At 41.9% G+C, this 26,992-nt stretch overlaps 1 pseudogene; it reads left to right on the top strand.

Annotated features, from left to right (window-relative positions):
• The first annotated feature begins 9,028 nt into the window (after positions 1-9,028).
• On the top strand, positions 9,029-26,932 carry LOC100845458 (annotated as a pseudogene).
• Positions 26,933-26,992: the final 60 nt, after the last annotated feature.

The raw sequence follows: 26,992 nt of genomic DNA, 5'->3' as shown, positions 1-26,992 counted from the left end.
TTAATGAAAAGGCGCATAGCTTCCGCCCATTGCTCGGAAAGAAATTGAAATCCTTCTTAAATCATATTTCACATTACATTACAATTTGCAAATTATAACATTGCGTGACTGAGGCTGAGTTGCCTCCACTTAGCTCATCTGCTAACTCGGTTGGCGGTTTCTCTAATAAAAATTGATGGGGAGGCCCATTGTTTCAAAAAAATCTTAGCGACACCTTAATTTTTTTTTTACTAAAAACATCTTTGGACTTCGTTTCGTATTATGATAACTAGCTAGGCGGCCCGTGCGTTGCAATGGTCTTCACATATTACTTATGTTCACAACAATTGATAATTATACTTTTAATTGTTCTCTTTTTGTAAAACATCTTAATTGATGTCTTCGCTGTTGATTTTGGGCTAACCCATTAATTCTTTTTTCAGTGGGTCAAGTGTTGTTAATGGGATGCTAGATGTCTAGCTTGTATCTGGGCTAGGCCCAATGGTACACAGTTGTGGATGAACACACACATAAAAAAAACATGCATTGGTATTGTTCGCGTTGTCTTAAAAAACCTCCAACAATTTTATTAGATAAAACACAATAGGAAAGAAGCAATCATGCATAAAGCCCAAGTCTTTCCTCTAGTTTGTGCATGGAGATAAGACAATCTCTCCTTTTACTTCGGTTCACTTTCAAATAAAAAGAAGGTATATGATGTATAAAAAATTTATAAGTTAAGGATTCAAGCCAAAACAGCTCATGCATCCAATCATTCATAATGGCAGAAGAATTGAGTTAAATACAATCGTCTTTATATCTTATCCTTCCGAATTATCCGAAACTGTACAATTTATCTCTCATTTGTCGTGACATCTTATGTGATCCTTTTATTTTCACATGACTCGTTCACTCAAAATAATGAATTCAACTGTTTTAATTTTTCGTCAACTCCACAATCCATCGTCAAGTAAGGTGTTACATTTTGACGGGAATAGTCGCACATAACCGAGGAAAGGTTTCTCCACGACAATAATGTAGTTTCATTTCTACAAAAATAATATGCGTAAAATAAAATATCCCGTTATTTTTTTTAACTATCTACAAAACTTCAATACTAAGAAAATAAAATTAAAGTATGTGTTAGTACCTTGAAGTGTATTTTGATAATTATGAATGTCCTCTAAGTTTATACATTCCGGGAAAAAATATCAAGAGAGAAAAAAGGGTGTGTTTGGTTTGATGCCAACACTAGCCAAGCCAAAACTTGGCAACCAATATAATTTTGACACTTGTTTGATTTGTGATGAAAATTTGGTTGCCAAGATGAACCATTTCATCTCTTTTACACATTCTTGCCAAATAGTTGGTGAAAGTGAGGGTTGAAGAATCCTTTGCCAAAAAAAAAATCAATTCTTTCCCTCATTTGGCAGGGCTCCTTGGAGCACCAACCAAACACACTCTAACAGACGTGTTCGTATCATACTCTGGTGTTTGTACCGAACTTAATAAAATCCATCGAAAATGAAGAAATTTAAACATTACGGTAATACATATATATTTTTAACTCGATAGCAAAACCTAGTTCATATCCTGTGAAATCTGATCAAACTCGGTGTCTCCGTGCATCCCAAACATCTCAGCCCACCAATCTGGATCGTCTCAAATCTAAACCCTGGCAATTTTATAAAATACCGCCCGCAACCTCCATTACTTGCCAAAACCAAATCTCACTTGGTCCTCTGGGGCAGCCATCAACGACAGTGAAAACCAGGCGACGGCCATCAACGACGACGACAACCAGGGGCATGAGACATGCTGAGGCAGAAGAACACGTCCAGTTCTTATAATAGATAGGCCAGCTAGAGATTAGATCGGAAATGACTGAACTTGTTTGCTACACTGCAAGACACCACTCCGAACATGCCGTCGTCCCATCTCGTGCTCCACTCGGACCCGAAGGTCTCTCGGTGTTGCGTTGCCGACGAGCCCACACTCCAGCCACGGATGGGCACCGCCGACTTCTGCCTCACCAACATGACCGCCTCCAGAGGGAAGCTCGTCGTCGTTGCCCCGGGAGATCGTACCGATGAGCGAACTCGTTGCTCCATCGTCGTTGTGTCGTCCTCCTCCCCGGTGGTGGAGACGACACGTCCCAACACAGCACCTCCGGCAGCTCACCAACTCCGACGACATCGTCCCTCCATATCACCTTCGCGCGCCCCCGTTAGCTAGCTCTGACAATGTTGAAAGATCGATATGGTCGACTAGAGGAGGGGGGTGAATAGGCGACTAACAAATTTTACCTTTTCTTTTCACTTTTCAGGATACAAGCATCAATACATGGGTTCACTAAAACATCTAAATGATGAACACCCCTAGTATGATGCAATACCCCAAGCACTAGCCGAAGCAACAAAATAAACAATTAAGCTTTGCAAGTAAGTAAAGGGGCAAGAATGATACCACACGCGGAGACGAAGATTTGACTCTGGAGTTCCACCTTTTGGGGAGGTGTACGTCTTCGTTTGGAGGAGTGCTCTACCACAATAGCAGAGGCGCCACAAAGGCTCACTTTATCTCCAACTCACCACACCACAAAGGTGGGATGAGCTCTCACAACACCACAAAGGTGAGGTGAGTTCAACTAAGTGGCTTCCTTGAGGGCGAATGCCAACCCTTACAAACTTGATCGGGGCTCTCTCCACAACTTAATTGGAGGCTTCCAATCTGAGGAGAAGGGCATGTCTCCACAACTTGGAGGCTCCTTGGGGGAGACGGCGCCACGCTGTCGAGCGTCGCACCGCCAGCCACCGCCGCCATGAATGGCCGCGAGCCGTGCCGCCCAATTTTTCCCATCGTGAGCGCTGCCACCTCTGCCTCCGAGCACGCGCGCCGCCGCTGCCAGTGCGCGGGCAGCCGCAGCCTCGGGCGCGGGCCGCGCCGCCTCAGGAGCGCGCCGGGCATGAGCGCGCGCCGCCGCCGATGCCTTGGGCGCAGGCCGCCGCAGCCAGCAGCCGCCGCGCGGGCTGGGCCACCGCCCATGAGAAACCCTAGGGGCCGGCGCGGCTGGCCCAGCTGAGCCGCACGGGATGGGCCGTTTTTTTGGCTGAAAAAAAAGGGAAAATGGGCTGGCAACCCGAAATGCATCTTGGGCCAGGAATTTTGCATTTTAGTCCGGGACATTTCAGTAAATTGCATGCATTTTATCCCTGTTGTGTTATTTTGCATATATGTCCCTGGAACTGTCTGTTTTATCTAAAATCGCATAATTAGGCCAAATTTGCTTCGGGAATGTACTTTTTGGGTGTTTTTTTGGCCTGTGCACTTGCTTAATATGCCATTAATATTAACATGCTTTGATTTAATGCTTTTTTATGCTGTAGATTAATTGTTCAAACACTTTTAATCGTATTATGAAGCATAGAATCACATGTTTAATATTGGAACGCCACATTAAACCACAAATGTATTTTCATCGCAATTATGCATTGGAATCTAAATAGAATCATGCATATTTGCAGATGTCGGCAATCACCAAGTGTGAGTTTGACGAATTTGCACAGCATGGTGGTAACTACCTTGCATGGGCAACCGATGTGGAAATTTGGCTCGAGGGTAAACAACTCTTGAGCCCGATTGGCTTGGGTGGCAAAGGTGCCCCTGCCGCCACGTCGGCTGAGAATGCCCAGGCTTTGCACTTCCTACGCCACCACCTCTGCGCCACACTCAAGATTGAGTACATGGCTGAGCGGAGTGCCTTAGCCTTATGGACCGCACTCAAACGCTGGTTCGAAAGACTGAAGTACTCTACCCAGCCCCAGGCAGAGGCGGAATGGGCCCGGTTGAGGTTTGCGGATTTTCGGTCCGTTGGTGAGTACAGCTCGGCTTTACACCGAATTTGTAGTCGTCTTCAGCTATGCGGTGTTATAGACACCGATAGCTAGAAGATTGAGAAGACTCTCTCAACCTTTCATTCGGATGCCATGCAGTCCTCCCGGAGCTACCGGCAGGCAAACTACACGGAATATTCTGAGCTGATCGACATCCTCCAAGTGGTTGAGGCGCATGACGAGGTTCTCAAAAAGAACTTTGTCGTGCAACCACTGGCGGCTAGTGCGCGCCCAGAAGTGCAGGCCAACGCTTTCAAAATCCGCAAGCCCCTCAAGAAGAAGAGGGGCAAGAAGGCAGGGAAGGACAAGAAGGAGGCCAAGGTGCCAAAGGGGCCCCAAATGTGTTTCAGGTGCGGCGGGAAGTCTCATTATTCCCGCGAATGTCACGCACCTCAGCACGTAGCGGATGCTTATAAGGCGAGGAAGACACATGAGGCCAACCTCACCATCTACGGAGGGGGGGATCTGTGGCGCCCCAAGTGGTGCCGCCACAGATGATCCCTACGCCGCCATCCTTGGCGATGTTACAGGCATCCACTACTGACACCACCACACCGATGGATGTTGAGCCCTCGGGGAATCCTCCATCTGGTCTAGACTTGGGAGATGCTGCAGCACTTTTCACCATGGATGACGTGACCGCAAACGACATTGCGCTTGAGGTCAACGGTCTCATGGAAGAGTCTACCTAGCTTGCTTTATTCCTTTATATTTGCATGGTGGTGTGTTTCCATACATTTGATACATTTGAATAATCGGTTTATTGTAAGCTCTACGTGAGCAAAACATATTGGTTTTATGGCGATTGGATGTTGAATTCATTCATTAATTCCTTTATTAATATTGATGGCTTGTTATGTTCTGAAATGTATGTCGCATTTACTTAATTATGTTGCTACTTCCTCGCTTCATTAATTAATTAGATGCTATATTTTAGAACACGTGGCGCTCGAATGGAGGAAACGTGCCTTGTGGATAGTTGTACCACAAACACCATCTTGAGAGAAACTCGTTATTTCGAGTCCATTAAAAAGATTCCGGGAAGTATCATGACTATCGCAGGGGGCGAATCAAAAATAGTAGGCTCTGGACGAGCTACTATCATACTCCCCATGGGAAAAACTTTGCTCATTGAGGAACCGTTATTGTACCCAGAGTTGACTCGAACTCTCTTGAGTTTTAAGGACATCTGCGCAAACGGCCTTCATGTGAAGACCGATGATGATAATGGCAAAGAGTGCCAACTTATCACAAAACGCGATGCTCACGGTAAGCATGTTGTTGAAAAATTCCCTTCATTCGACACGGGGCTTTACTACACTAAGATTGTAGCGCCGCCCGTGTACACTACGTTAAAGACTATATTAGAAGTTCTGAACTATTTTGCTTATGGCATGATAGATTAGGCCACCCGGGTATTAGAATGATGAGAAATATAATTAACAACTCAAATGGGCATGGGGTGAATGTTAAAAATTTCCCGAATCATGATGATTTCGTGTGCTCGGCATGCGCGACGGGGAAATTAATCATTCGACCATCACCATTGAAAGTGAGGGATGAAATCCCTGCGTTTTTGGAACGCATCCAAGAGGATATATATGGTCCGATTCAGCCCCTTTTGGGGCCGTTTCGATACTTCATGGTGCTCATAGACACTTCGTCTAAATGGTCCCGTGTTAACTTGTTGTCTACACGGAACCATGCCTTTGCCAAGTTGATGTCGCAAATCATACAAATGAGGAATAATTTCCCGGATCATCGTATAAAGTCTATTCGAATGGACAACACTGGAGAATTTTCTTCAAAAGCGTTGATTATTGTATGGCACTTGACATTAAGGTTGAGCACTCTGTACCGCATGTCCATACGCAAAATGGACTAGCAGAGGCATTGATTAAGAGGATTAAATTCATTGCCGGACCACTCCTTCGGGGTTGTAATTTACCAACCACGTGGTGGGGGCATGCAGCGTTGCACGCCGCAAATCTCATCAACTATAGACCCACGGCCTACAACATCCATTCACTTGTCCAACTAGCGCAAGGGTCGGCACTGAAAATTTCCCACCTTCGTAGGTTCGGTTGCCAGGTATATGTACCGATACCACCCCCTCAGCGATCAGTAATGGGACCGCTCCGTAAGTCGGGGATATACGTTGGTTATGAGACCGTGTCCATAATCAGGTATCTGGACCCCATGACAGAAGACTGTCGTACGGCCCACTTTGCTGACTGCATTTTTGACGAGGATCTCTTCCCGACTTTAGGGGGAGGAAATCAACCTCTTGATGAGAAAATTGAGAATTGACGTGGCAAGCCACGGGGATCCACGCAAATGACCCGCGCACAAGTGAGATACATAAAGAAGTCCAAAAGATAATAGATTTGCATGCTTTAGTGAATCAACTGCTTGATCACTTTAGTGACTTGAGAAGTGTGACAAAATCATATGTGCCTACGCGCAATGTACCGGAAAGGGTAGAGATACCCAAGGATCCTGTGGGCCTACCCGCTCGAGTCCAAAGGCCTAAAAGGACGAGAAATCTGGTTCCTCAAATCCCAAGTACTCGGGGACGCCCGACGAAAAAGGACAAGGGAGATTTATCACACTCGGTTACTAAAAAGCTCCGAGAGAGCGAGGGGAGCCAATTGAGACCTGGCACAAGTACGGAATCTCCAGCGCAAGGAATTCCGGACTTTAACCTTCCAACAGTGGAAGCATCCAGCGGAGATGTGAGCGCACACATAGGCGCGTAAAAACTAAAGGACCTCAGTCCAGGAATAGGAAATCCTGTTGAGACAGAGGATGCGCATGATGCGCCCCATGACGAAATGGCCATAAATTATGTTAACACGGGAGAATCAATAAACCGAGCGACTGCTAATGTCGACATAAACTTTGCTAAGAAAATTGCCGCAATCATCGATCTTGACCCCGAGCCTAACTCGCTCGCTGATTGTAAGAAGAGGCCGGATTGGAAAGATTGGCAGAAGGCAATAGCTACCGAATTATTATCTCTGCACAAAAGAGAGGTTTTTGGACCTGTGTGTCGAACCCCTCCCCACGTACGCCCCGTCGGCTATAAGTGGTTATTTGTCCGCAAGAGAAATGAAAATAACAAGGTAGTACGGTGCAAAGCAAGGTTAGGTGATCAGGGGTTTACTCAACGCCCAGGTCATGGATGTAATTACTTTTAGATATTTGATCTCAATGGCAGCCAATATGGACTTAAAAATGAAATTGATGGATGTTGTTACTGCTTACCTGTATGGTAACTTGGATTTGGACATGTCTATGAGGATACCTAATGGTCTCCCGGTTCCGAACCAAGACAGAGCAAACAGAGGTCTATACAGTGTTAAACTCAGGAAGTCACTGTACGGATTTAAACAGTCGGGTAGAATGTGGTATAATTGTCTGAGCGATTTTCTACATGAAAATGGCTACATGGCAATGAAGATTGCCCATGTGTATTTATACGGCGATCCCAAGATGGATTCTGTATAATCTCAGTGTACGTAGATGATTTGAATATCATCGGTACACCTGAGGATATTGAGGAAGCAAGTTCCTACTTGAAGTCGGAATTTGAGATGAAGGATTTGGGTAAAACCAAATTCTGTCTAGGTTTGCAACTGGAACATTCCCATGATGGGATTCTAGTGCACCAGTCTACCTACACTCAAAAGGTGTTGGAAAGATTTGGATTTGACAAGGCATATCCTTCAAAGACTCCCATGATTGGGCGGTCATTACAGCAAGACAAGGACCCTTTTAGGCCGAAAGAAGAGGGCGAGGAAGTTCTGGGTTCAGAATTTCCTGACCTGTGAGTGCTATTGGAGCACTCATGTACCTCGCGAATTGTACATGGCCGGACATTGCGTTCGCCGTCAATTTGCTGGCTAGGTACAGCTCTGAACCTACCAAACGGCATTGGAAAGGTGTTAAGGATGTCTTTCGGTACCTGCAAGGGACCAAAGATCTTGGGCTATTTTATAGAAGGAATTAAGAGCTATCTTTGATAGACTATGCCGATGCAGGGTATTTGTCGGACCCGCATACATCCAAGTCTCAGACTGGATATGTTTTTTTGTGTGGTGGAACTGGTGTTTCATGGAAATCGTCAAAGCAAAATCTTGTATCGACTTCGACGAACCACTCGAAAATCATAGCACTATATGAAGCATCATGTGAGTGTGTATGACTTCGACGGATGGTTCGCCACATTCAGCAGACCTGTGGGCTGAACACCGTTCAGACCCCCACCATTATCTATGAAGATAATGCAGCTTGTGTTGCACAAGTACAAACGGGTTATGTGAAGAGTAACCTCACCAAGCATATAAATTCTAAATTTTTCTATGCACATGAGTTGCAAAAGATGAACGAGGTAAATGTCTTGCATACTAAGTCGTGTGAAAATCTTGCTGATTTGTTCACCAAGTAATTACCGGCATCCACTTTTGAAAGGCGTGTGCGTGGAATCGGTATGTTGAGACTTAGTGAGATGCAAGGTTCAGGAGGAGATACTTCACATACTCATCGTTAAATCTTAATCATGGCGATCAAGTACTCATCTTGGAAATTGAGTAGGTTGTACTCTTTTTTTCTCAGCGAGTTTTCTTGTATTTCTCGCATGAGGTTTTTAACGAGGCAATCTGTGCAACATAGCAACGTATGCTATGCTCTCTTTCTCCATGTGTTTTTCCCGTTGGGTTTTTTCGAAGTTTTTGAGGCATATGACGTACGGATAATCGCCCAAGGGGAGTGTTGAGGAACCAACGACGGGGTGGGGTGGCCACCGAGTCGTGCGCCCCCCACCAACCCCCCTTTGACTCGTTTCTCCACCTAATAGTTTGTTGTGAACTTTTATCCATTGGGCCTATATAAAGGAGAGGAGGCTACCCCTTGTACGTACACTTGAGATCAGAATTAATAAAGAGCTCATGTTTCTTTCTACTTCCTGATGTTCATCTATTTTACTGTACTTTGTGATTGTGTGTGTTCGACTACGATCTTGTTGTGCAACCTCGGAACCGGACAGCCGCCGTTAGTTGCACGACAGAAACAACCCCTTAAAAAAAACACGATCGAAACAACAACGTTCAACTTCAGCGGCGTTTCTTCCGCTTCCGCACGACCGCACCCTTCCGTAAAACCCAAAACCCCGAGTCCCCCCAAACCCCAACAGACCAACAACAGCGGAGTACTCGAGTTCTTAGTGGAGGCCCTAGGATTAACCGTTGAGCATCGCCGCCTCGACGGCGTCCGGCGACCATGAGCAACCCTAGGTTTGAGATGAATCTCGGCATGGAAAAGGCTCTTCGACGCGCGCTTCCGTACGGCGGGCTTCCCAGCAATGACTCGCCGCAGTCGGCCTTCTTCGACGCGGCCACCGAGGGTAACCTCCGCCGCCTCAGGGGTGAGCAAGTTTTCCCATCGTATCCATCTCTCAAGGTTTTCACCGTGCACCGCTGCGCGGCCACATCCCTCCAACCTGGCCTCGCTTTGCTAGGGTTTTGGTAATGGTGTCCGCGCATGCGTGAGCTTGTTTCGCTATGTAATGTAGTGCGATACTTCTGTCTTACATGTGGACTTTTGGTGGTTGTGCCGAAGAGTTGGCGAGCGGCAAGGACGCCGAGGAGAGGGCATGGCTTGCCGATGTGTCGATCCAAGGCGTCGGGCCGCTTCAGGCCGCCGCACGTCTGGGTAGAGTGGATGTGTGCAGGTGCATGGTCGAAGAGCTGGGCTTCGACATCAATGCTGGAAGTAAAATTGGTATGTCTGGTTCGGGCCTTTTCTGCATTAAGATTGACTCAATTTCTGTTTTGATTAGCTCAATTTTGCAATCGCCATCAGCATAATCTCTCCATCTATGTACTTATGAAAATAAATCGCATTGATTTCATATGCGATCGGTCATCATGCTATCAACCATGATGCTTCTGTGAACCAGAGATCCGAGGCCATATATCTTCCATTTTCTAAATTCATTTACAACGTGCTACTCCCACCATTCCTAAATATAAGAAGTCCTAGTTTTGTCCTAAGTCAAACTTACAAGTTTGACCAAGTTTATAGAAAAATCTACTAAGATATACAAGATCAAATGAATATACTATGGAAATAGATATAATGAAAGATTTAATAAAATTTGGAGTTGTAGATGTTGGTAGATTTTTTTATAAACTTGAAGAAGTTTGACTTGGGACAAAGCTAGGGACTTCTTGTATTTAGGAACGGAGGTAGTATCATCCCATTTTTGCATCTGTTTGTCGACTCTCGCTTGTGGCTTTCTCACCAGTCAGTACTTACGTATTCATAATAGATGTTTATATCTTACTATCTTAGTATCTGATGCTGTAGACTAGATGAGATAGGAGTAATTATGTAGAGCTTTCATGTAAATTCATCTTTTATTTCAGAGACATGTCAGTGATTGCATCTTTCTTTTGATGTCATTGATAGGTGTAACCGCTTTGGCTGCTGCTGCACTCAATGGAGAAATGGCTGTTGTGAGGTTTCTCCTCGACCATGGGGCTGATCCAAATAAGAAAGACGATGCAGGCTCTGTTGCTCTTCACTGTGCTGCAAAATTTGGTATCCTCTCTGCCCATACTTAGTCTTTTATTGTTAGGTTTTACGTTTATTAGTTTGTTGCGGTGTAAAGAAGAACGGTGAATGTTTCGTTGTTTACTGGGCAATTTCTAACTCTTCATTTATGCCTTTTGGCTATTTGTGGCTCCTATTTTTGTTCCATTTAGAGGTTAAATTCTTGCACATCCACCAAAGTGTAGTTTAGATGTTCCTGCAAGTTGACAAGAGAGAGAGAAAAATTGCGTTGACAGTTTTTTACATTTCTCGCTGGTCTTAGTGATGTCCAAACCTGTTAAGTGTATCTTACTATATACATCTTTTTAACCATGGCTGAGGCATGAAAGACTGCTGTTCAGTCTAGTTCTGGTAGTTAACATTGCTACTTCATATATTCGTATATTCCACTTTTGTGACAAGTTGAGGAACCCAGTCACATATGTTTGGAGCTTGAGATCATCTAGGAAATGGTGTCACTTCTACATGAATTATCATATATGTTCTCTTGTTGTACAAAATGACAACAAAATTTTCTTCGTGTTTTTTCAGTTATGTATAACTTCGCTGTCTGTCCTAAATAGTTTGACCAAATAATTATCACAATAATTATTAGGGTGCTCCTGTGTGTTCCAATGGCTTGGCCTGTTGCAGTTTGTCTAGGATGATTATGTTCTGCTTTCTCTTTGTCCTTTGTTCGGTAACCTGAACCTGTAGAACCTTGGTTTCTTTAATAGAAATCGGAGAGGGAGAGCCTCTCTTTTTCAAAAAAATAAAAATTATCACAATGGATGCATGCTTTGGCCAGGCCAAGGCATGAAAATGGTAGCCATCAATAATCTATAAGAATCTGTTCTCTTGCAGTCTGAGAAATGCTTCTTTTTCCATGGTAACATTATATTGTGTTATTTTTTGTTCATTTTATCCAGGGCATGACGAAACAGCAAGATTGTTGCTATCGAGAGGAGCTAGTGTTGATATAGCTTATTTTCATGGGACACCACTACATATTGCTGCTGCCTATGGGAAGACTGCTGTCATGAAAGTTTTGTTGGAGCACCAAGCAGATGTAATAATTTAACTCCATGTTCTTGCATGATCAAATTCTTTTCCTTTCTGTGTGATCTTCACGGTTTTGTTAGAGCACCATGCAGATGTCAATATGTCATAGCAGATACACAAAGATGCCAAATGATCTTACAACTATAGGAATCCCTTCCCTTTATGCAGAGACGTGATAAATTCTAGATTTGTCGTCTGCAACTTTTTATTTGGTTTCTCACTAAATACAGCAAAGTTTTATTTTGTCTAATAACGATGCTATAAATGGTTGAATGGGAAAAAAACTGTCTCTGCACCTTAGGCTTGGCATTGAAAATTTTTACGAGCCTATAATAGTTTTGTAATCCTAAGGAGATTTGTCAAGATGGGAACATGTTCTGTGTCTGCATATTATAATTTTCATCCGTTCTTTTTTCCAGAAATTAACATCTGGCCTATTTTGTATAATTCCACTAAAGATGATTTTTTTTCTTGTAGCCGAACAAGGTTTCAGAAGTTTTAGGTACACCGCTGGTTGCAACTCTGCATGCTACTTCCGAAGGACTACCTGAATCTATTGCATTGAAGTGTGTCAAGCTGCTTATCGAGGTCTGTTCACTGCTCACTGTCTCTCCCATGTATTTTTTATCAAAGAGTAAGCTGGCGTGTGATTAATCTATTTGCACCGACACTGCAGTGTCCACAACTTTTAATTTTATAGGATCCATGTCTACAGGCAGGTGCGGATGTAAATTCTACTAATCCCGACACCCCCTTGGTGGTGGCAACTACCCATGGCTTAACTGATTGCATTAAATACTTGTTAAAGGCTGGTGCAGACCCCAATATTCCAAACAGTAATGTGAGTTTCGTTTGCTTGCACTCTTCATACCTGCTCCTATTTTATAGTGATTACAGTTTCTTAATTGAATTTATATAGGGGGCCAGGTGCATGTCTTCCAACTAAATGAACACGAACTTCCTATTTCTATTCTAAATGCACACCTCTCGTTCTGCCATCCGATCAGCATGTGAATGAATCAGTTTTTCAGACCAGTACCATGGGCACTTACTCTTGAGATTTTTGGTTGGTAGTGACTAAGGCTACTATTACAAGTATATGGAACTAGAAAGTTTACATGAACATCTCAATTCACTGGAATTTTCGTTGAATATGTTCTTGATTTCGGGCCAAGTAAAGCTGACACCTATTTATACTTGTTTTTTTATAATTTTTTGTATTGAATGAATACTGCCAAATTCTTGACTAGGTCAACATTAGTTTTTTCTTCTTCTAGCTACAACCTCTTCTGTTATTAAATCCTGTGACTCTTATTTCGCCCTTTTGTTACTTGACAGTGTGGTTCCATGCCAATACAACTCGCAGCAAGCTGTGGAAGACGAAAGGATGTGGAATTACTATTTCCTTCAACTTCTCCTATTCGAACTATCCCAAAATGGAATGTTGACGGAATTATTGCTCATGCCAAAGCAAAACGTTGTACGCCCAGAGTATGTCTATGAATTGGATTCTATGTACTTGAACCATTCTTCATTTCACCAAGATACTCAAAGCCCAAGTCCACGTCCGTAACTAACCATATGTTCTAGCAACACAAAGTGATCAGCTCCATGAAAGTTTTGAGTGGGACCAGCTTGAATTTCTTATTTTCTTGACAACCGTTTTTTGCTCTATTGCAAGATAGTATCTAAACCAGTGGGATGCTCACATTGTTTTGCTTTATATAGATTATCATTGAGATCACAAATCAAAGATTAGTTCAGAAACACAGTTCTAGAATGTGATATTTACTGTCATTGTAAAAAGCAAATAGCTTTAGTGAAAAGGATTGTCAGGGGATACTTTATTGTCCAAGTGAGAGGAAAGAAGACAATGTTGGGTTTCAGGTGTATCCTTTCCTTTCATGGACTCCACAGATTTAAGAAGACTGAAAGAATAGTTTCTTTTTGTAAGGATGCCAAAGACAAAAAAAAAATCAAAACACCGAAAGGCTTAGTTGTTGTATCAAAACATCCAAATGGAACCTAGTGAGTAGACCTGGTGGTGCAAGTAAAAATATTTTAAAAGATGTCTATTTAGGGTACAATCTGCTGCCAATGAAGTCAATTAAGGTAGGTGGTTTTGCTTCAGATTTCCATCTTGAGACTTTGGTTTCTATTTGTTCATTATATTCTTGGTATGCACCCAAAAAATGTTGGTACCTGAGTGACTTACAGTTGTTAGTCTCAACCTTGCCGTAGATAGTACACCGCTCTAGGATGTTGATTTTATCAACAGAAGGTATTTATATTTGTAGTTTTTTATGCTAGAACTGCATTATATTATGATGCGATGCAAGTTTTGAATCCTGGCGTTTGCTACACCGTACCTACTACATTGCTTACGGGCTGTGGCACGGTATTCCTAGTTTTGGCCCGGATAAATATTGCTTTCGCAGCGTCTATAGGCTGATTTTGTAGGTACTAGTCCAAAGTCATTCTCATATAGTATTATTTTTGAACAAGGGAAACCTGATAGTATTTATCTATCTCAATTTTGTATGACTTGTTTAAGTTACAATTTTTTTTGTTAGGCTTAATTGTTCGTAGATCCTTTTATTGTTATATGAAGTTGTCTCATCTAACGACTGTAACCTTCCTGACATGGAAACATATTTCTTATGTAAATATTGCCCATTTTGTGTCTATATTTCGCTTGGCTTAATTTGTCTCCATGATTTAGGATATGCAAGATGAAAAAAATGCGAAAGTCCAGCTGAAATTATGTGGTGAGAAAGCTGTTAAGAGAAAGGACTATCGTGACGCGTCAAAGTTCTACACTGAGGTTAGTAGTGATGTGAGGAATGATGTATTAGTGATGCTACCCGAATGCTTGATCCGCGCTGGTGGTGATGTGAGGAACTGTTGTGCTGATGCTGAGGCATATTCAATCCTATCAATGATGCATATTCTGTGTAGTAGCATGGTTCTTTAATCTATCCTTTATCTTTTGATTCTTCTTTCTGTAACTGCTGTTACCGAAATAACAATAGCTGGAGCCTCTCCTACAGTTTCCCTTAAAATAAATAAATAAAAATAACAATAGCGATTTCTTATTTGTGGAGCAAAAGTAACTCAATTTGTTTGTTTGGTTGCAAGCTCTTTGCAAGATTCATACGCATGGCATGTTGAAGTGAAACCTTTTTCTTCTGCGGTTCAGAAGTCGAGTGCTTGCTTGTGTTGTACCGTATTTCCACGCACTAAAACTGTAGACAGAACATCCACTTAGAGTCTTGCCTTGCTCCGTTGCTCGCCATCTCCGACCGCATCGTACCTGAGAGCCTTGCTGCAGGTTCATGTCCAGGTGGCCTAGGTTTGCAGATTGCTATCAAGAACATCCACTCAGAGATGTACTTGCTGCTGGTCGAAACCTACATCTGGGGTTGGGTGGTGGCGTCATCGTGTGTCGGAGTACAGGAAGAAGGCATTTGGTCTTTTCCTGTGGCCCGAGCAGTGGAATAACTGATATGATATAAATGGGTCATTTTATTTTATCAAAGTGTCCTTTCTGGGCATTCCCAGTTCCAGATACTTGGTCCTTTCTGAGCAAAGGGCGAATTAAGACTGGGTGTTTGATCAAAACTCAGATTTCATGAAAAGGACCAAGTATTTGGTCATAAGCTGAACAACTCTGTACAATACATCATTGTTCAAGAAATCGGTAACTGCTCGGTCGGGTAGGGATTAGCGATTAATCGGTTATCGGACCGATTAATCGGTTATCGGACCGATTAATCGGTCGACCATTATACTATATAGTATATATAATTATATATTGGGCTACTTGCCGCATCAGAACCTTGGGAAGGTGCAACCATCTAAAACAAATAAAGAGAAGCAAAGGTATCAGTGAAAACGGAGGGGAGCAGCAGCAGCTTCGGAGGAAGAAAAGGCATCAGTGAAGCTCTTCAAGGCTTCGAGCAGGGCTGGCCGGCAGATTAATCCCGATTAATCAGTTGTCAGACCGATTAATCGGCTTGGGCGATTAACTCCGGCGATAACTGTTAATCTGCACGGTGGCCTGCCGATCAGCGATTAATCGCTGAATCGGCCGATTTCTTGAATAATGCAATACATCTAGTCAGATCCAGTGTACTGCTATAGGGTTTCTCCAGTAAAGTTCGACATGTATGTCTATTCTTGTTGTTTGCAAACCTTGAACAGCCAGCCATTAATTGATGGTAACAGTTAAAAATTCAAACCAGTTTCACAACCCTCTAGGAAGAGGCCCAGATTAGCCTGAGAAACCCTGTCTCAGGTTTCAGTTTATAATTATCATGAAGCATCACTTGACTTGGTAGATGTGGAACAAGTGTTATTTGCTTACTGAGTAAATTAGGCTGTTGTCACACATACATTGTCAAACCATTACAAATAGATGTATGCAGTTTTACTTGCTTGCGATAAAAAATTGTTTGGTTGTACTGTATATTCACTATTTTGGATGCTCTGTTGTGATGCAGGCAATGGAGCTGGACCCTAATGATGCAACACTGTATTCAAATAGGAGCTTTTGCCATCTGCAAATGACTGAAGGAAATAGGGCTTTGCTTGATGCTAATATTTGCATAAAATTGCGGCCTGAATGGTTGAAAGGCTACTACAGGAAAGGAGCTGCTCTCATGTTTCTCAAGGTCAAATAAAAATACATAAAACTGCAGTTTCACATTGCACTTCTTTTATATGTCACCCCCCTTATATAATCTGCGTACCTTCTTCCATTGATAGAATTACAAAGAAGCATGTGATGCATTCATGGTTGGACTGAAGCTGGATCCTGGAAATGCTGAGATGGAGAAAGCATTACGGTAACATACCTTAAATTAATGCCAAATTATGTTTTTAGGAGATTACCGATGATTTCTTAACTGGAGGATGTTCATGTTTATGATTTGTAACCCGTGAATTTCTTTTACCCAAATAAAAACTGGAAGACAGACAGTACTTCCGTTCATGCTTATTCACACACATTAACAGACTAGTTTAAACTAGGCATTGAACATGCTGTTCACTTTTGCAGGGAGGGACTTGAGGCAATGAAAAAGGACCACTCGGCTAGCAGTAGTTTCAAGCCATCTGGTTAGATAAAAATGTAACGGCTCTTGAGATTGGACTGGTTGTTTTGGGTGCCGTAGTAGTAGTGCCATGCTGGAAGTTTCAGGGGTAAAATTCTCGATGCGTAGCCTTGTGAATCTTGTTTGCCAATGGCATCGTCTAGCCTTAGGACTCTGGTTTGTGAAATGGACAACGTTTAGGACGTATTGGACGGCTACTTTCTATGTCAAAATGGGACAGCGTTTACTGGATGAGTAAGGTGTGCTGTGTTTATATTCCGATTTCACCCTTACTTTTCTTGATTGACCATCTGTGCTGAGTTCACTGAAGAAAAGTTAACTACCAAGATCTCCATCTATCATCTTCCAAGACTAAAAATCTATCCGATACTGGCATTTCAGTTATCTGATATGTTGGTTTACAAGATTCAGTTTCTGTAAATCACATATGTGTATGGTTCAACTAAGATACTTTATTTTTCATTTGTCAGTAATTCAGAATATACTACTGCCCTTGATTTTTCTGTTGTTTTCATATGTACTTTATTGAGTTAGATGGTTTAGTTCCATCACATCTGTTTTAAACAGCCAGTATTGTAAAAAGTGAATATATTAATCCAAGTTGTACGCGACATTTTTAAATAATCGAAAATACCTGCGAGAAGAGCTTAGCGGAGCACACGTTGCGGATGGGCTGCTTGGCGGGAGCCAGCACATGGAGAAACTGTGGTGTGATGGGCGCGTGCGCGGGCGGCGTCAGGGACCAAAGACACATTCCCCGAAGTGTGAAAAGCCTACGCGGGAACCCAACCGCTCGGGTTCACGGAGCTTCCGGTCCAACCCGCCTCTCCCGAACTGGATGCGCCGGCCGAGCCCTTCCCGTGTCGCCGTGAAACTTCCCGATCCCCATTCCCCTCTGAATCGTGGCTAAAATCGACCACGACGGCACCGCCCCAAGCCCACCGATGCGAGTTGGCGACTTGGCGTCACCTACGACCTCATGCACCTGTTTCATTTGTTTTGACCTGCGATTTGGCATCACCCACGAGCAGCGGGGCGAGCCAACGCATGTTCGTCGGGCGCGGAGGGCGGCAAGGGCCCTCTCTTTCATAAGATAACTTAATTGGAGACGTGGCTCCCCATTTTTCATGTAATCAGTGTTACCAAAAGAATGACAACGCAATAGTTGGTTGGGGTGTGAACATAGCAAGCCATGCTTATGAGAGTTAGACACATCAGTGGCGGTTTAGTATCTCTCGGCTTTTGAATTATGTATACTCTCTCCGTCCAACAAAAGATGTCTCAAGTTTGTCAAAATTTGAATGTATCTAGACATGATTTAGTGTATAGATGCATTCAAATTTAGTAAAAGTTAAGATATCCTTTGTTGGACGAAGGGAGTATACATTTCTTATGAGATCCTCTTCGTGAAATAATGAAAATAAAGAGAGCATGATTTGGTGAACCGTGTGACGTACTGGAGGTAAAGATTTATGATGAGTGCCTTGACATAAAAAACAATTATGTTTCGTGACATGGAGAAATAGGATGATGGATTTTTTTTTCCTTCGGCTGTGTAGATGCTAAGAGCTCGTTGAGTTGATGATGACGTGGGCACTTGTTGAGCTTGCAAGCATTAAATGAATCCTGGCAGGGATCAACTTGATGATGTGAACACTCTGCATTCTAAATAGGAGGAATCAACTTGATGATGTGGACATTTTGCATGTTGAGTTTACAAACGTTAAATGAGTTTTATTGGGAATCAATGTTATATGATAAGTTGACACTTTGCATGTTAAGTTTAGTGGGGATCAACTTTATATGCTGACGTGCATTTAAGTTTAGTGGGGATCAACTTTATATGATGATATAGAAACTCTCCATGTTAAGTTTAGTGGGGAACAACTTGATGATGTCGACACTTTTCATGTTAAGTTTGCAAACATCAAATAATCTTTTTGCTCATTTTGTCAAAGAGTCAATTTTATAGATATTGTAGATTAGTCCGTCTCTCGAAAAAGTTCCCTTCTCGTATGTATAATTCACAAAACGTGGATACGTTATGCAAAATCTGAAAGCGCTATAAATTAGCGCCAATTAGTATCATTTGTTGTCTCATAACATTTGTCTTGTTCTTAATAAATTTAGGACCGCGGTACTACATGTTGCAAGTTATGAGACCAATTGCACATTCAGAATATTTGCATGGTACCACATGTAACAAGTTATGAGACTAATTGCACATCTAGGATAATTTGCACGTTCAGGACAAATAGTTTGTTGTCCCATGCAATTAGCTCCTACAACTAGTTTCTCATTTTCACACGGAATGACGCGCACACATTTTGAGGTTGAACTTTGACCAACAACTAGTGAAACCTCAAAATGCGTGCGCATTATTCTTTGCAAAAAAAAGAAAGTAGGAGATAATTGAATCGGACACCAAACTATTCATTTCTCCCTCGGATGCAGGTACGAAGTTATTGTGTGGGTTCAAAGGAGTAACACATTACGCTATCGTTTAGCTCTAGTCACCTTCTCTGACTGCAAACCACGATCAAAACAACAACATTCAGGCCAAACCTCCCGGTACCCCCCCTCCACCTATCTACACCCACCGTGTTGTCCACACACGTGTCCACTTCTTTTTAGAAAACAATGATTAATAAGAAAGAATAATGGTTAATAAAAAAGAGTGAGAGGGGAAGGAACAAACATGTGGCTAGGAAGGTGGTGGTAGATAGTGGGAGCCGTATGATATGTTTGGTTTGGGGTCAATATGTACCAATCCAATTTTTTGGTCATTGACCAAAATTTGGTGTTGTTTGGATGATCGCCAATTTTTTGGCTTGCCAATGCTACTTTGACAACTCTAGTTCATTTTTTTGGACAAAGTTGACCAAATCATGGACAAGCAAAAGGTTCGCCAATATTTTGGCAACCAAATTTTGGCAGGGCAATGACGGGCTTAGGGGTTGTTTGGTTTGAGCCCAAAGTTGCCCTACCAAAAATTGGCTAGCCAAATAATTGATGATGGTTTTGTGGGTGTGTTTGGTTTGCTATCAAAACATGCCAAGCCAATTTTTTGGTCATTGACCAAAATTTGGTGTTTGTTTGGACGGTGACCACATATTTGGCTAGTCAATGTCTCATAGCCAACTTTAGTTCAATTTTTTGGCCAAACTTGGCTAACTCATTGGTTAGCAAAACCATCACCAATTATTTGGCAATCCAAATTTTTGGTAGGGCAATTTTGGGATCAAACCAAACAGCACTAGCCCATGAGTTGGCCAGTTTTGACCAAAAAGTTAAACTAAAGTTAGCTATGAGACATTGGATGTTGGTCACCATCTAAACAAACATCAAATTTTGATCAATGACCAAAAATAGATTGGTATGTTTTGGAAGCAAACCAAACAGCCCCGTACCGCCGTACACCCACCGCGCTAAACAGCCCCGTGCCGCTGTACAGCCACCGCGCTAAACATTCAGCGGCGTTTCTTCCGCTTCCACTCTCTTCCGTGAAACCCCAAGTCCCCTACAGACCAACAACAGCGGAGTGTACAGACTTTGAGGTGAAGACCCTAGGCTCCGCAGAGCATCGCCGCCTCGCCGGCGACCGTCGACCATGAGCAACCCTAGATTTGAAATGAACCTCGGCATCGAAAAGGCTCTTCGACGCGCGCTTCCGTACGGCGACCTACCCAGCATTGACTCGCCGCAGTCGGCCTTCTTCGACGCGGCCACCGAGGGTGACCTCCACCGCCTCAGGCCCATCCCCACAAAACCAGAGGGATTGGTAGGGATTGTAGTTCATCTTCCCTCTAATCCCTCCCAATCCCCCTCAGTCCAAGGGGGGAATCATGCAAACGAACAAGCCCTCAGGGGTGAGCAAGTTCCCCATCGTATCCATCTCTCAAGGTTTTCGCCGGGCACAGCTGCGCGGTGCCCCATCCCTCCAACTTGGCCTCGGTTTGCTAGGGTTTTGGCCGTAATGGTGTCCGCGCATGCCTGTGCTTGTTTCGCTATGTAATGTAGTGCGATGCTTGTGTCTTACATGTGGGCTTTTGGTGGTTTTGCCGAAGAGTTGGCGAGCGGCAAGGACGCCGAGGAGAGGGCATGGCTTGCCGATGTGTGCATCCAAGGCCTGGGGCCTCTTCAGGTCGCCGCTCGCCTGGGAAGAGTGGATGTGTGCAGGTGCATGGTGGAGGAGCTAGGCTTCGACATCGATGTTGGAAGCGAAATTGGTATGGCTGGACCTTTTCTGCTTTAAGATTTACTCAATGTCTGTTTTGATTAGCTCAATTTTGCAATCCCCACCAGCTTAATCTCTCCATCTATGTACATCGAAAAATTGCATTGATTTCATATACTATCGGGTCATCATCCTATCATCCATGATGCATCTGTGAAGCAGAGATTCGAGGCCATATTTCTTCCATTTTTCTAAATTCTTTTACAACAGGCTATCATCCAATTTTTTGCATCTGTTTGCAAGACCCTGGCTTGTTGCTTTCTCAGTAGTATAGTCAGTACTTGGATATTCATAATAGACGTTTTATCTTAGTATCTGATGCTGTAGACCATATAGATGAGATAGGAGTACGTTGTAGAGCTTTCATGTAAATTTATCCTTTATTTCTGAGACATGTTGGTGATTGCATCTTTCTTTTGATGTCATTGGTAGGTGTAACTGCTTTGGCTGCTGCTTCACTAGATGGACAAATGGCTGTTGTGAGGTATCTTCTCGACCATGGGGCTGATCCAAATAAGAAAGACGATGTAGGCTGTGTTGCTCTTCACTGTGCTGCAAAATTTGGTATCCTATCTGCTCATACTTAGTCTTTTATCGTTAGGTTTACGTTATTAGTCTTTTGCGGTGTAAAGAAGAATGGTGAATGTTTTGTTGTTTTCTGGGTAGTTTCTAACCCTTCATTTATGTCATTTGGCTATCTGTGGGTCCTATTCTTGTTTCATTTAGAGGTTGAATTCTTGTACACCCACCAAAGTTAAGTTTGGATGTTCCTGCAAGTTCATAAGAGGGGGAAAAAGATTGCTTTGACAGTTTTTGACCAGTTCTCGCTGGTATTAGTGATGTCCAAACCTGTTAAGTGTATGCTTACTATGTATCTTTTTAACCATGGCTGCCATGCTGCTCAGTTCAGTCTAGTTCTGGTAATTAACATTGCCACTTCATTTATTTTATATTCCACTTTTGTGACAAGTTGAGGAACCTAGTCACATATTTGGAGCTTGATATGATCTAGGAAATGGTGACACTTCTACGTGAATTACCATATACGGTCTTTTGTTGGCCTCTGGCTAAGGCATGAAACTGGTACTTATCAATAATATTTAAGAATCCATTCCGTTGCTGTATGAGAAATGCTTATTTTTCCACGGCAACGTTATATTGTGTTTTCTGTGCATTTTGTTTAGGGCATGACGAAACGGCAAGACTGTTGCTATCTAGAGGAGCTAGTGTTGATATATCATTTTTTAATGGGACACCACTACATATTGCTGCTGTGTATGGGAAAGATTGGTGTCATGAGAGTTTTGTTGGAGCACCATGCAGATGTAATACTTAAAATCCATGTTTTCATATTATCAAATGCTTTATCCCCTTTCTTTGTGATCTTCAGTTTTGTTGGGGCACCATGCAGATGTCATAGTAGATACACACAGATGCCAAATGATTTTACAGCTTTAGGAACTGCTTACCTTTATGCAGAGATGGGATAATTTCTTGATTTGCCACATGCAGTTTCTTATTTGGTTTCTCACTCAATGAAGCAAACTGTTATTATGTCTAGTATTATGCTACACATGGTGGATTTTTTTATTTTATTTTGGGGGGGGGAGCTGTCTTTGACTCTTTGCACCTTAGGCTTGGCACTACGAATTGTCATGAGCCTATTAATAGTTTTGTAATCTTATTTCCTAACAAAAGCAAGGAGATTCATCAGGATGGAAGCATGTTCTGTGTCTGTGTTATAATTGTCCTCTATGTTTTTCCTAGAATTTAATATCTGACAAGTTTTGTATAATTCCACTAAAGATGATTTTTCTTGTAGCCGAACAAGGTTCAGAAATTTTAGGTACACCGTTGGTTGCAGCTCTTCATGCTTCTTCGCAAGGACTACCTGAATCTATTTCACTGAAGTGTGTGAAGCTGCTTGTTAAGGTCAGTTCAGTGCTCATTATCAGTTCATGTATTTTTATTGAGAGTAATTCCGTATGGGAATTATATATATTTCTCTTCATGCCATTAATTTATTTGCATGAAAACTGCAGTGTCCACAACTTTTTAATTTATACGATCCATATCTATAGGCAGGTGCAGATGTAAATTCTACTAATCCTGACACTCCCCTGGTGGTTGCAACTACTTATGGCTTAACTGATTGCATTAAGTACTTGCTAAAGGCTGGTGCAGACCCCAATATTCCACATAGTCATGTGAGTTTATTTTTGTTTGCATTCTTCATTCCAGCTTGTATTTCATAGTGCTGCAGTTTTCTTATTTGAATTTATATGGGGGACCGAATACATGTCTTGCAACTAACATGAACCCCATCTTCCTATTTCTGTTCCAAATGCAGACAATCCCCTCTGCTATCTGGTCAGCATGTGATTGAATCACTTCTTTTCAAACCAGTAGTCCAGTACCATGGAAACTTACTCTTGATTTTGGTCTGCTTTACTTCAGGAAATTGTTTTATGGTTGGTAGTGCTTAAGGCTACTATTAGTAATACGAGGAACTAGAAAATTTACACGAACATCTCACTTGTATTTTCAATGAACTAGCTTTGTGCCCGTGCTTTGCTACGGAATCACAAGAAAAGAAAATTTACAACTGAAGACAACATGATAGTCAGCCTATGAACCAAAGACATAAAGCCTGATGATAGGCTCTGCTGAATTTGAACTATGAACCCAAACTCATGAGGATTGGAGAGGAAAGACAATAATATGAAGGATTATGACTTGAAGTTTTAACTCATGAGTTTGTGCAATTTATTTGTCAGAGTTGACAAGAGAAGGGTTAGAAAGAAGTGAATTGACGACCACCAACTCCAAACTTTATAAGTAGGAAAGAAGAGTTTGTGCAATCTACTTGTCAGAGTTGACAAGAGAAGAAAAAAGTGAATTGACGACCACCAACTCCAAACTTTATAAGTAGGAAAGATATATTCTTTATTTTGGGTTGAGCGAAGCTGACACTTCCAGAAAGTAGAAACAGTAACTCAAATGAAGTTTTAAATGGGTGGATCATGTAATATTGTAATGTCAGCATAACTTTATCTATTATACTTATTGCATTATTTATAATTTAGTGCATTGAATGAATACCAGCAAAATTCTTGACTAGGTCAACATTATTTTTGTGCATTGAATGAATACCTCTTCCAGTCTTCTGTTATTAAATCATGGGACTCTTACTTTGTCCTTTCATTCCTCGACAGTGTGGTCACAGGCCAATAGAGCTCGCAGCAAGCTATGGAAGAAGAAAGGATGTGGAACTACTATTTCCTTTAACTTCTCAAATTCGAACTATATCAAACTGGACTGTTGAAGGAATTATTGCTCATGGCAAAGCTAAAAGTTCTAAGCCCAGGGTATGACTATGAATTGAATTCTATGTACTTGAATCATTCTATATTTCACCAAGATATTCAAAACCCAAAGCCTACACCCCTACTAACTATATGTTCTAGCAACTCCAAGTGATCAGCTCCATGAAATTTTTTAGTGGGACCATCTTGAATTTTTTTACAACCGTTTTGTTTCTCTCTATTGCAAGGTACCCCCTCCGTTTCGGTTTAAAGGGCCAGCGCACATACCTAGGTCAATGATTTAACTAATTTTACATAACTTCTATATCACAAAAACTACACCATTAGAAAATAGAACATTTGAAGTTTCCAATGATATAATTTTTGTGATACAAAACTCATGTTACATTACTACATTAGTTAAATCGTCAACCTAGAGATGCGCGTAGGCCCTTTAAACCGGAAAGGAGGTAGTAGCATCTAGCAGTTCTATGAATCATAATTGATGTTACATTTATTGTCATTATACAAAGCAAACAGCTCTAGTGAAAAGGAGTGTCAGGGGATACTTTATTGTCCAACTGAGAGGAAAGAAGATAATGTTGGGTTTTTAGGTGTACCCTTTCCTTTCATTGACTCCAAAGATTTAAGAAAATTGAAAGAACAATTTTCTGTAAGGATGCCAAGGACAAAAAAAAAATCAGTATCCCAATGGAACCAAGTGAGTACACCTGGTGACAAGAAAAATATTTAAAAATGACTATTTTGGGTGCAATCTTATTCCAATGGAGTCAAGCAAGGGAGGTTATTTTTCTACAAATTTTCATCTTGTGACCTTGGTTTCTATTTTTTTTCATTATATTCTGGGCATGCACCCAAATATGTTGGTACTTTAGTGGCTTGCTGCTGTTAGTCTCAACCTCGTCATAGATAGTACATCTCTCTTGGAGGTTGATTTGTCTTTATATTAGTTTTTTTAAGCTAGAGCTGCATTATATTATGATGCTGATCAATTGTACTAATGCGAGTTTTGAATCCTGGAATTTGGTTCACTATACCTACTATTTGCTTAATTACTTGTGGTCTCTGGCATCACTGGCATGGTACTCCTTAGTTTAGGTCCGAATAAATATTGCTTTCACAGTGCTGTCAGCGCCTATTGGTTGATTTTTTTTAATACACCAGTCATTTTCATATATGGTGCTTTAATTTTGAACAAGAGAAACTTGATAGTATTTATTTACCTCGACTTTGTATGACTTGGTTAGGTTACAAAAAAAGTGTCTGGCTTAGTTGTTCCGCAGACCCTTCTATTGCTGTATGAAGTTGTCTCATCTGACTACTTTAACCTTGTTGACATGGAACATATTTCTTGTGTAAATTTTGCACATTTTGCGCCTATATTTTGCTTGGCTTAATTTTGTCCCCATGATTTAGGACGAGCAAGATGATAAAAATACTAAAGTCCAGCTGAAATTATGTGGTCAGAATGCTGTTAAGAGAAATGACTACCGTGGCGCGTCAATGTTCTACACTGAGGTTAGTAGTGTTGTGAGGAATGATGTACTCCCTCCGACTCATATTACTTGTAGTTGATTTAGTACAACTTTCTACTAAATCTCAGGTTTCAGTTTATAACTACCATGAAGCGTCAGTAGACCTGTATATTATTGCTGGTTAGCCATGGAACAAGTGTTGTGTTGCTAGCCGAGTAAATTAGGCTGTTGCCATGCATACATCGGCAAACCATTACAATAGATATATGCAGTTTTACATGCTTGCAATAAAAAAAAGTTTGGTAGTACTGTCTCTCACTTGGATGCTCTGTTGTGATGCAGGCAATGGAGCTGGACCCTACTGATGCAACGCTGTATTCAAATCGGAGCTATTGCCGTCTACAAATGACTGAAGCAAACAGTGCTTTGGATGATGCTAATATTTGCATAAAGTTACGGCCTGAATAGTTGAAAGGTTACTACAGGAAAGGAGCTGCTCTCATGTTTCTCAAGGTAAAATAAAACTACATAAAACTGCACTTTCACATTGCACTCCTTTTATATGTCACCTCCCGTTTGTAATATGCGTACCTTCTTCCATTGGTAGGAGTACAAATAAGCATGTGATGCGTTCATGGTTGGACTGAAGCTGGATCCTGGAAATGCTGAGATGGATAAAGCATTGAGGTAACATACCTTAAATTATGCTGCATTGTGTTTTTAGAATCTCTTCGATGATTTCTTAACTGGAAAGTGCTCATGTTTATGATTTTTGACCTTTGAATTTCATTTACCCAAATAAAACAGAAGACAGACAATGCTTCTGTTCATGTTTGTTCACACACGTTAAATGACTAGTTTAAACCAGGAATTGAACATGTTCACTTTTGCAGGGAGGCAGTTGAGGAAATGAAAAAGGACCACTTCGCTAGGAAAAGTTACAAGCCATCCGGTTAGAGAAAAATCTCACCGCTCTTAGAGATTGGACTGGTTGTTTTATTAGATGCTGTAGTAGTACTAGTGTCATACTGCAAGTTTCATGGGTAAAATTATGCGTAGCCTTGTGTCTCTGGTTTGTCAACGGGCACCGTTTAGCCTGATTACTCTAGTAGTCTGGTTTGTCGATGGCATCGGCTAGGCTTATGACTCTGGTTTGTGAAATGGACCACGTTCTGAACGTAGTGGACGGTTACTCTCTATGTCAAAATGGGACCTATGTTTATTGGATGAGTGGTGTGCTGCGTTTAATTCCGATCTTACCTTACAGTAGTTTTCTTGATTGACCATCTGTGCTGAGTTGATTAAAGTACTC

Source organism: Brachypodium distachyon, chromosome 1, assembly GCF_000005505.3.
Source record: "Brachypodium distachyon strain Bd21 chromosome 1, Brachypodium_distachyon_v3.0, whole genome shotgun sequence".
Lineage (NCBI taxonomy): Eukaryota > Viridiplantae > Streptophyta > Magnoliopsida > Poales > Poaceae > Brachypodium > Brachypodium distachyon.
Note: the sequence above shows the minus strand (reverse complement) of the source record. Positions and strands in the feature narration are given on the sequence as shown.